Raw genomic sequence first — 9,277 nt, 5'->3', positions numbered from 1 at the left:
CTAGATTACAACCCCAAGACAACTGCACTACCACCAACAACCACCGGAGGGAGCCCAAGAGCAGAATTAACAACAGTACCCCCCCTTGAAGAGGGGTCACCGAACCCTCCCCAGAGCCCCCAGGCCGATCAGGACGAGCCAGATGAAAGGCACGGACCAAATCAGCAGCATGGACATCAGAGGCAAAAACCCAAGAATTATCCTCCTGGCCATAACCCTTACATTTGACAAGGTACTGAAGCCTCCGCCTCGAAAAGCGAGAATCCAAAATCTTCTCAACCACATACTCCAACTCCCCATCAACCAACACAGGGGTCGGAGGATCAACAGAGGGAACAACGGGCACCACATATTTCCGCAATAAAGATCTATGGAAAACATTATGGATGGCAAAAGAGGCCGGAAGGGCCAAACGAAAAGACACAGGATTGATAATCTCAGAAATCCTATAAGGACCAATAAACCGAGGCTTAAACTTAGGGGAAGAAACCTTCATAGGAACATGACGGGAAGACAACCAGACCAAATCCCCAACCCGAAGCTTGGAACCAACACACCAACGATGGTTAGCAAAACGCTGAGCCTCCTCCTGAGACAACACCAAATTGTCCACCACATGAGCCCAAATCTGCTGCAATCTATCAACCACAGAATCCACACCAGGACAATCAGAAGGTTCAACTTGCCCCGAAGAAAAACGAGGATGAAAACCAAAATTACAAAAGAAGGGCGAAACCAAGGTAGCCGAACTAGCCCGATTATTAAGGGCAAACTCGGCCAATGGCAAGAAAGCCACCCAATCATCCTGATCAGCAGACACAAAGCATCTCAAATAAGTTTCCAAAGTCTGATTAGTTCGTTCGGTCTGGCCATTTGTCTGAGGATGAAATGCGGAAGAAAAAGACAAATCAATGCCCAGCCTAGCACAAAAGGCCCGCGAAAACCTAGAAACAAACTGGGAACCTCTGTCGGACACAATATTCTCCGGAATACCATGCAAACGAACCACATGCTGAAAAAACAACGGAACCAAATCAGAAGAGGAAGGCAATTTAGGCAAAGGCACCAAATGAACCATCTTAGAAAACCGGTCACAAACCACCCAGATAACCGACATCCTCTGGGAAACCGGAAGATCCGAAATAAAATCCATAGAAATATGCATCCAGGGCCTCTCAGGGACCGGCAAAGGCAAAAGCAACCCACTAGCACGGGAACAACAAGGCTTGGCCCGCGCACAAGTCCCACAGGACTGCACAAAAGAACGCACATCAAGCAACAAAAAAGGCCACCAAAAGGACCTACCAACCAAATCTCTGGTACCAAAAATACCAGGATGGCCAGCCAACACAGAACAATGAACCTCAGAAATCACTCTACTAGTCCATCTATCAGGAACAAACAGTTTCCCCACTGGACAGCGGTCAGGTTTGTCAGCCTGAAATTCCTGCAGAAACCGTTGCAAATCAGGGGAAATAGCAGAAAGGACCACCCCTTCCTTCAGAATGCCGACCGGCTCAAGTACCTCAGGAGAATCAGGCAAAAAACTCCTAGAGAGGGCATAGGCCTTAATATTCTTAGAACCCGGAAGATACGAGACCACGAAATCAAAACGGGAGAAAAACAGGTACCATCGAGCCTGTCTAGGATTCAGCCATTTGGCAGATTCGAGGTAAATCAGATTTTTATGATCGGTCAAGACCACAATACGGTGCTTGGCTCCCTCAAGCCAATGTCGCCATTCCTCAAACGCCCACTTCATAGCCAACAACTCCCGATTGCCGACATCATAATTGCGTTCAGCAGGCGAAAACTAACGGGAAAAGAAGGCACACGGTTTCATCAAGGAACCATCAGAATTCCTCTGAGACAAAACGGCCCCTGCCCCAATCTCAGAAGCGTCAACCTCAACCTGAAACGGAAGAGAAACATCTGGCTGACGCAACACCGGGGCAGAAGTAAATCGGCGTTTAAGCTCCTGAAAGGCAGAGACAGCCACAGAGGACCAATTCGTTACATCAGTGCCTTTCTTCGTCAAATCGGTCAGGGGTTTAACCACACTGGAGAAGTTAGCAATGAAACGGCGATAAAAATTAGCAAAGCCCAAAAATTTCTGAAGGCTCTTCACGGATGTGGACTGAATCCAATCATGAATGGCCTGAACCTGAACCGGATCCATCTCTATAGATGAGGGAGAAAAAATGAAGCCCAAAAAAGAAACCTTCTGCACTCCAAAGAGACACTGAGACCCCTTCACAAACAAAGCATTATCACGAAGGATCTGAAATACCATCCTGACTTGTTTCATATGAGACTCCCAATCATCGGAAAAAATTAAGATATCATCCAAATATACAATCACGAATTTATCAAGATAATTCCGGAAGATATCATGCATGAAGGACTGAAAAACAGATGGAGCATTAGAGAGCCCGAAAGGCATCACAAGGTATTCAAAATGGCCTTTGGGCGTATTAAATGCAGTTTTCCATTCGTCACCCTGCTTAATACGAACAAGATTATATGCCCCCCGAAGGTCAATTTTAGTAAACCAACTAGCCCCCTTAATCCTGGCAAACAAATCGGAAAGCAAAGGTAAAGGGTATTGAAACTTGACCGTGATCTTATTCAAGAGGCGATAATCAATACAGGGTCTCAAGGAGCCATCCTTCTTAGCAACAAAAAAAAATCCGTCTCCCAACGGTGAAGAAGATGGCCGAATATGCCCTTTCTCCAAAGACTCCTTAACATAACTCCGCATGGCGGTATGTTCAGGCACAGACAGGTTGAAAAGTCGGCCCTTAGGAAACTTACAGCCTGGCATCAAGTCAATAGCACAATCACAGTCCCTATGCGGTGGAAGGGAACTGGACTTGGGCTCATCGAATACATCCTGAAAATCAGACAAAAACTCTGGAACTTCAGAAGAGGAGGAAGAGGAGATTGACATAACAGGAACGTCATTATGAACCCCCTGACAACCCCAACTAGTCACAGACATAGACTTCCAATCCAACACAGGATTATGTATCTGCAACCATGGAAAACCCAGCACAATAGCATCATTCAAATTATGCAACACCAGAAAACGACAATCTTCCTGATGGGCTGGCGCCATGCACATGGTCACCTGTGTCCAAAACTGGGGTTTATTTTTAGCCAAAGGTGTAGCATCAATGCCCCTTAAAGGAATAGGGTTCTGCAAAGACTGCAAGGGGAAACCACAACGCCTGGCAAATTCAAAGTCCATTAAGTTCAAAGCGGTGCCTGAATCCACAAACGCCATGACAGAAAATGATGACAATGAGCAGATCAAGGTCACAGATAACAGAAATTTAGGTTGTACAGATCCGATGGTAACTGAACTAGCGATTCTCTTTGTACGCTTTGGGCAGACTGAAATGACATGAGGAGCATCGCCACAATAAAAACACAACCTATTCTGACGTCTGAATCCTTGTCGTTCCGTTCTAGACAGAATCCTATCGCACTGCATAGGCTCAGGCATCTGCTCTGAGGACAACGCCACAGCGCGCACAGTTCTGCGCTCCCGCAAGCGCCAATCAATCTGAATGGCCAGAGATATAGAATCACTCAGACCAACAGGCATGGGAAACCCCACCATAACATCTTTAACAGATTCAGAAGAAAGACCCTTTCTGAAAATTGCCGCCAAAGCATCCTCATTCCATTTAGTCAGCACAGACCATTTTCTGAATTTCTGACAATACAATTCTGCCGCTTCTTGACCCTGAGACAGGGCCAATAAGGTCTTCTCCGCTTGATCCTCAGAATTTGGTTCATCATATAATAATCCTAGAGCCTGAAAAAAGGCATCTACATTAAGCAAGGCCGGATTCCCAGATTCCAGGGAAAATGCCCAATCCTGAGGGTCGCCACGCAGCAGGGAGATGACAATTTTAACCTGCTGAATGGGATCACCAGAGGAACGAGGCTTCAGAGCAAAAAACAGATTACAGTTGTTTTTAAAACTCAAAAATTTGGACCTGTCCCCAAAAAACAAATCAGGAGTAGGAATCCTAGCCTCTAAAAGCGGAGTCTGAACAATATAATCAGAAATACCCTGTACCCTAGCAGCAAGCTGGTCTACTCGAGAAACTAATCCCTGAACATCCATGCTAGCACAAGACTCCTCAGTCACCCAGAGGAAAAGAGGGAAGAAAAGACAAAGCAGGCTACAGAAAAAAAAATTTCTCTTTCTTCCCTTCTTCTGAGATGCATTTAACTCATTGTTGGCCAGTTGTACTGTTATGATCCGGTGACCGTGGAGCCACATGAGAGACTTTCTCAGGAGTAGGTGGTACCTGTACTGACCGCAAACCCTAAACTAACACCGCAACTAGAAGTAGCCGTGGGATGTACCTAACAAGTCCTAGACACCTCGACACAGCCGGAGGACTAAATACCCCTATAGATGGAAATGGGAATTCTATCTTGCCTCAGAGCAGAACCCCAAAGGATAGGCAGCCCCCCACAAATATTGACTGTGAGTATAAGAGGAAAGACACACGCAGACAGAAAAACAGGATTTAGCAAAAGAGGCACTTCTAGCTAAATAGAAAAGGACAGGACAGAATTCTAAGCGGTCAGTATTAAAATCCTAAAAATATCCACAGCAGATAATACAAATATTCTACATCTAACTAAAGACATAGAAAGTATATCTGCATCTCCTGAGAATCCAGCATGACTGAAAAATCCCAACAAAGTCTAAGCTGGACAAAAACACAATGAATTGCACTGAATTGCAAAGCACACTGCATGTGTGCACAGACAAAAAAACAGACACTTATCTTAGCTGAATTGGCAGCAGGGCATGAGGAGCCAGAGAGAGATGCAATCCCTCCAGGTACAATGGACAACTGGCAAGGAATCATGGATCCTGCAAACCTAAATACCTAGTAGAGCTGCAATCAGCAGAAACACCTGCCCTGGATTACAACCCCAAGACAACTGCACTACCACCAACAACCACCGGAGGGAGCCCAAGAGCAGAATTCACAACAGAAAGAACACATTGTAGAGAGCGTGCAGGAAAGCGAAGCACAGGAGAGTGACAACTGTGGAGGATAGCTGTGACTGGGCTACCTCCCTGCAGAGTACAGATTCCGGTAGCCGGAAGACCGAGGTTGTGTCGGACCCTAGAAGGCATAGCAGAAACCAGCAGGACAGCTGGACTATATGTAACCTGTCCACCCTAACACCCAGGAGACACAGTGGCGCATAGAGCCCGGGTCGTGATAGAGACCCTGTAAAAAGGCTTGAGCCACCTGTCATACGGGTTTGTGTCCCACATTTATGGAGGACAGAGGGAACCGTGAGGACCTTGATAGAAGCCACAGGCAGCAAGGGACTACACCACAGCGCTAGTAGGAAGGCTCTCATCTCCACCTGGTAAAGGGGACTCTGAACTTGCTTCCAAGCTGGCCGGACCCTGCCTGTACCTGTGATCTGGGGCCCTGGACTGCGGTTGCCTGAAGCCTTCAGTAAACCAGGTAAGAGACTGCAAACCTGTGTCCTTCATTTCTTACCACAGCACCCACCATCTTCACCTGCACACCGGGAGTCCTGGGGACCCAACTTCACCTGTGGGAAGTTATACCATTTGGCTGCCATAACATTACCTCAAAGAACCCTTTGAAGCATCGTCAGTCCCCATTGACCGAATACCACAGATGACGTCATGAACACAAACTTTATTCCAAACCCCTTTAAGGACATTCCCTTTACCATGGGCGCCCAGCGCCACGGACCGGGTCGCCGCCACAGTGATATCTTTAAATACCGGACCCGGTACCGACTATCCCCAGGCCCTGGCGGGCAACTCACTATGAGCGCTGACCACTGAGTGGAGTTCATAGCAATCCAACACTGACAATCATAGAGGAGACCTCGGGTTGTCATGCCAATGCACCAGTGCAGTGTCGGACTGGGGTGACAAGGGCCCACCAATAACATTGAGTTTGGGAGGCTCACTTTTCACCTGCATGCAAATATTATACTACCTTCTTTCACAAATTTACCTATATCTCTATAAAATAATAAACTGAGTAATGGTGTTAATGAATGAAGAGATGCTTTTTTCTGTACAGAGGGAATCAAGTGAATTATGCCAAGTACTGCCCATACAGTGGGGTTGGGGACCCAGATCTACACACGGACCCAACAGGGGCCAATCCGAGCCTTCACCAGTGGCACATATGCCGCGATCACGTGAGACGGGTCACTGGTGAGCGCATTTCCGGCCTAATGGCTGATATGTCAGGGGAAATATGTGGGCTCACTGCCAGAGCCCACATCAAAGGGAGGGATACCGACATCAGCGTACTATTACACCCGATGTCAGTGAGGGGTTAAATGGGGGAGGCGGTCCTGTTACTGTGCAGAGCGATACTATTTCGGCTATTTTTCTTCATCTGTTGTAGTGTAGAAGCTGGGGAAAAACTAAGTAGTGTTCTGCAAGCGGAACGCTAGATAACTGTGTTATTTCCTGCAGAGATGAGCACTGGCTGGAAGAAATGATGGTGGTCTGTGCTGGATGAAGATGAAAAGCAAAGATCAAGGCCTTCACCTAGAGACGTCACTGGTGAGTCAGTGTGTTACCTGTACACTGACACTATAGACTGTATACTATGTACAGAGTTCCTGTGTACAATGTCACCAGTGATCACTGTATTACCTTTACAGTAACACTATATACAGAGCCCCTGTGTATATTGTCACCGGTGATCCCTGTACTACCTGTACACTGACACTATATATAGAGATCATGTGTATAATGTCACCGGTGATCACTGTATTACCTTTACACCAGACACTACATACTAAGTACAGATATACTCCTGTATATAATGGCACTTATGGTGATAGTATTGTGTTTTTTTTTATTATTGATCAGTATTGTAATATTCAGTCACTATGTGGTGGTAATATGTTGTCCGGCCGTGGTCTGGCAGTATTTGTTCCTTGTATATGCTATTATTTTGCACTATTTTGTGGTTATATGGTGTCTGGTCATCATGCAGTCATGGTATTTGAATCCTTGCATGTGATATTATTGGTCATTTTAAAAATTGAAAAATAAATAAAAAATATGCCTAAATTGTATTGCAGATTTTAAAAAATGTGTAATAGGTTAGAGTAGAGTAGAGCCCATCCAAAAGAGTCTACCTTGTCATGCTGGCAGATTAAATAAATCTTTTGGCCAAAACAAAAGCTGCTGGCTATATGTGTGATCTGGTGATATGAACTGTTAATGTATGATAGGTGATTAGTGGAGTTCTTCCAAGAGAGAATGGTGGGACAGTGGACAGTTTGAGGGGTGGAGGTGGGCCTGGGGTGGAGTCTCAAGGGGGCCCTGAAATTTTTGCCAGTATGGGGCCTCGAAATTCCTAGTGGCAGCCCCGGTTATCACCAGTGATATTATACACAGGAGCTCCATGTATAGTGCACAGGTAATACATGGATCACCAGTGACATTATACACAAAAGCTCTGTATATAGTGTATAGTTTACAAGAAATACAGGGATCAGGAGTGACATTATATACAGAAGCTCTCTATATAGTGTATAGGTAATACAGTGCTAGCCAGTGACATTACACACAGAAGCGCTGTATATAGTGCATATAGTTAGTGATGAGCGAGTATAGTCGTCGCTCGGGTGGTCTTCGAGTATTTATGACTGCTCGGAGATTTAGTTTTCATCACCGCAGCTGGATGATTTACAGCTAGTAGCCAGCCTGAGTACATGTGGGGGTTGCCTGGTTCCTAGGGAATCCCCACATGTATTCAAGCTGTGTAGCAGCTGTAAATCATTCAGCTGCGGTGATGAAAACTAAATCTCTGAGCAGTCACAAATACCCGGAGACCACACGAGCGTGCTCTGGAAAACCTGAGCAACGAGTATACTCGCTCATTGCTACATATAGTGTATAGTGTACAGGTAATACAGGGATCACCAGTGACATTATACACAGGAGCTCTGTATAAAAAGTATAGTGTACAGGTAACAGTGATTTCCAGTGACATTACATACAGGTATATGCTATATAGTGTATAGGTAACACATTGACTCACCAGTGACATTGCTAGTTGAAGTCCTTCATCTTCACTTTTCTTCTTAATCCAGCTCAAACCACCATCACTTTATTTTTCAGTCAATATGGCCATGTGAAGGCTTGTTTTTTGCAGGACTTTTGAATAACACCATTGGTTTTTGTCATGTCATGTAATAGAAAATGGGAAAAAAATTACTAGTGCTGTGAAATTGCAATAAAAGTGCAATCCCACACTAATTTTTTGTTTGTGTTAGCAGCGGGTTAATCAGCGTGATGTCCACAATGAGCAACAGAGAATGTTCATTTATTAAGAATTAAGAACATCCAGCTTACAACATGAGAACAGGATAAGTCTGGTTTCTGAGAGAGAGAGAGAGAGAGAGATCTGCTGTGACCTTCAGCTTCAGCTGCACACACAGGAATGTGCTCACAGGGAAGAGGAGGAGGAACATCCTGTCTGTAAATGAGGACCTTTTTTTTTTTTTCTTTTTTAACTTTGTTGACATGTGAACAATATGCATGCAGATATATAAATCACATCATATTAAACAAACAATAGTTGTTGCAATACATACAAATCAATATGCATTAGGCCAACACCCCCACTCAACAACTACTTATTCTATCAGTCCCATAGTGATTCTAAATTCTTGGAACCTAGGTCGTGTCAATAGCTTGGTCAAAATATCAGCTAACATTTTATCAGTTTCACAATAAACAAACTGAATTATGCCACGATCTATTAAATCACGTAGATGATGACATCTGACGTCGATGTGCTTAGTTCTAGCACTGATCTTTTCACTGCATGCAAGTTTAATGCATCCTTGGTTGTCCTCATATATCACCGTTGGCTGAGTTAACGGTTTACCAAGATCATCCATCAGTTGTCTTAGCCAAATGATCTCCTGACTTGCATTGGCTGCGGATACATACTCAGCTTCTGTAGATGACAAAGCAACTGATACTTGTTTTCTACTAGACCAGGAGATTGAACTTTCTCCAAGTTTAAATACGTATCCGCTTGGGGATTTACGATCTTGCGAATCACCAGCCCAATCAGAGTCAACATAGCCGGTGAGTTTTAGATTTCCTGCTGCAGATATTTTTAAATTTACACCTTGTGTCCCTTTTAAATATTGGAGAACTCTTTTAACGGCATTCCAGTCCTTTTGGCGCGGTTTCTCCACATATCTG

This window comes from Ranitomeya variabilis, chromosome 7 (genome assembly GCF_051348905.1).
Source record: "Ranitomeya variabilis isolate aRanVar5 chromosome 7, aRanVar5.hap1, whole genome shotgun sequence".
NCBI lineage: Eukaryota > Metazoa > Chordata > Amphibia > Anura > Dendrobatidae > Ranitomeya > Ranitomeya variabilis.
The sequence above is the reverse complement of the archived record's forward strand: the minus strand, read 5'-3'. Positions refer to the sequence as shown.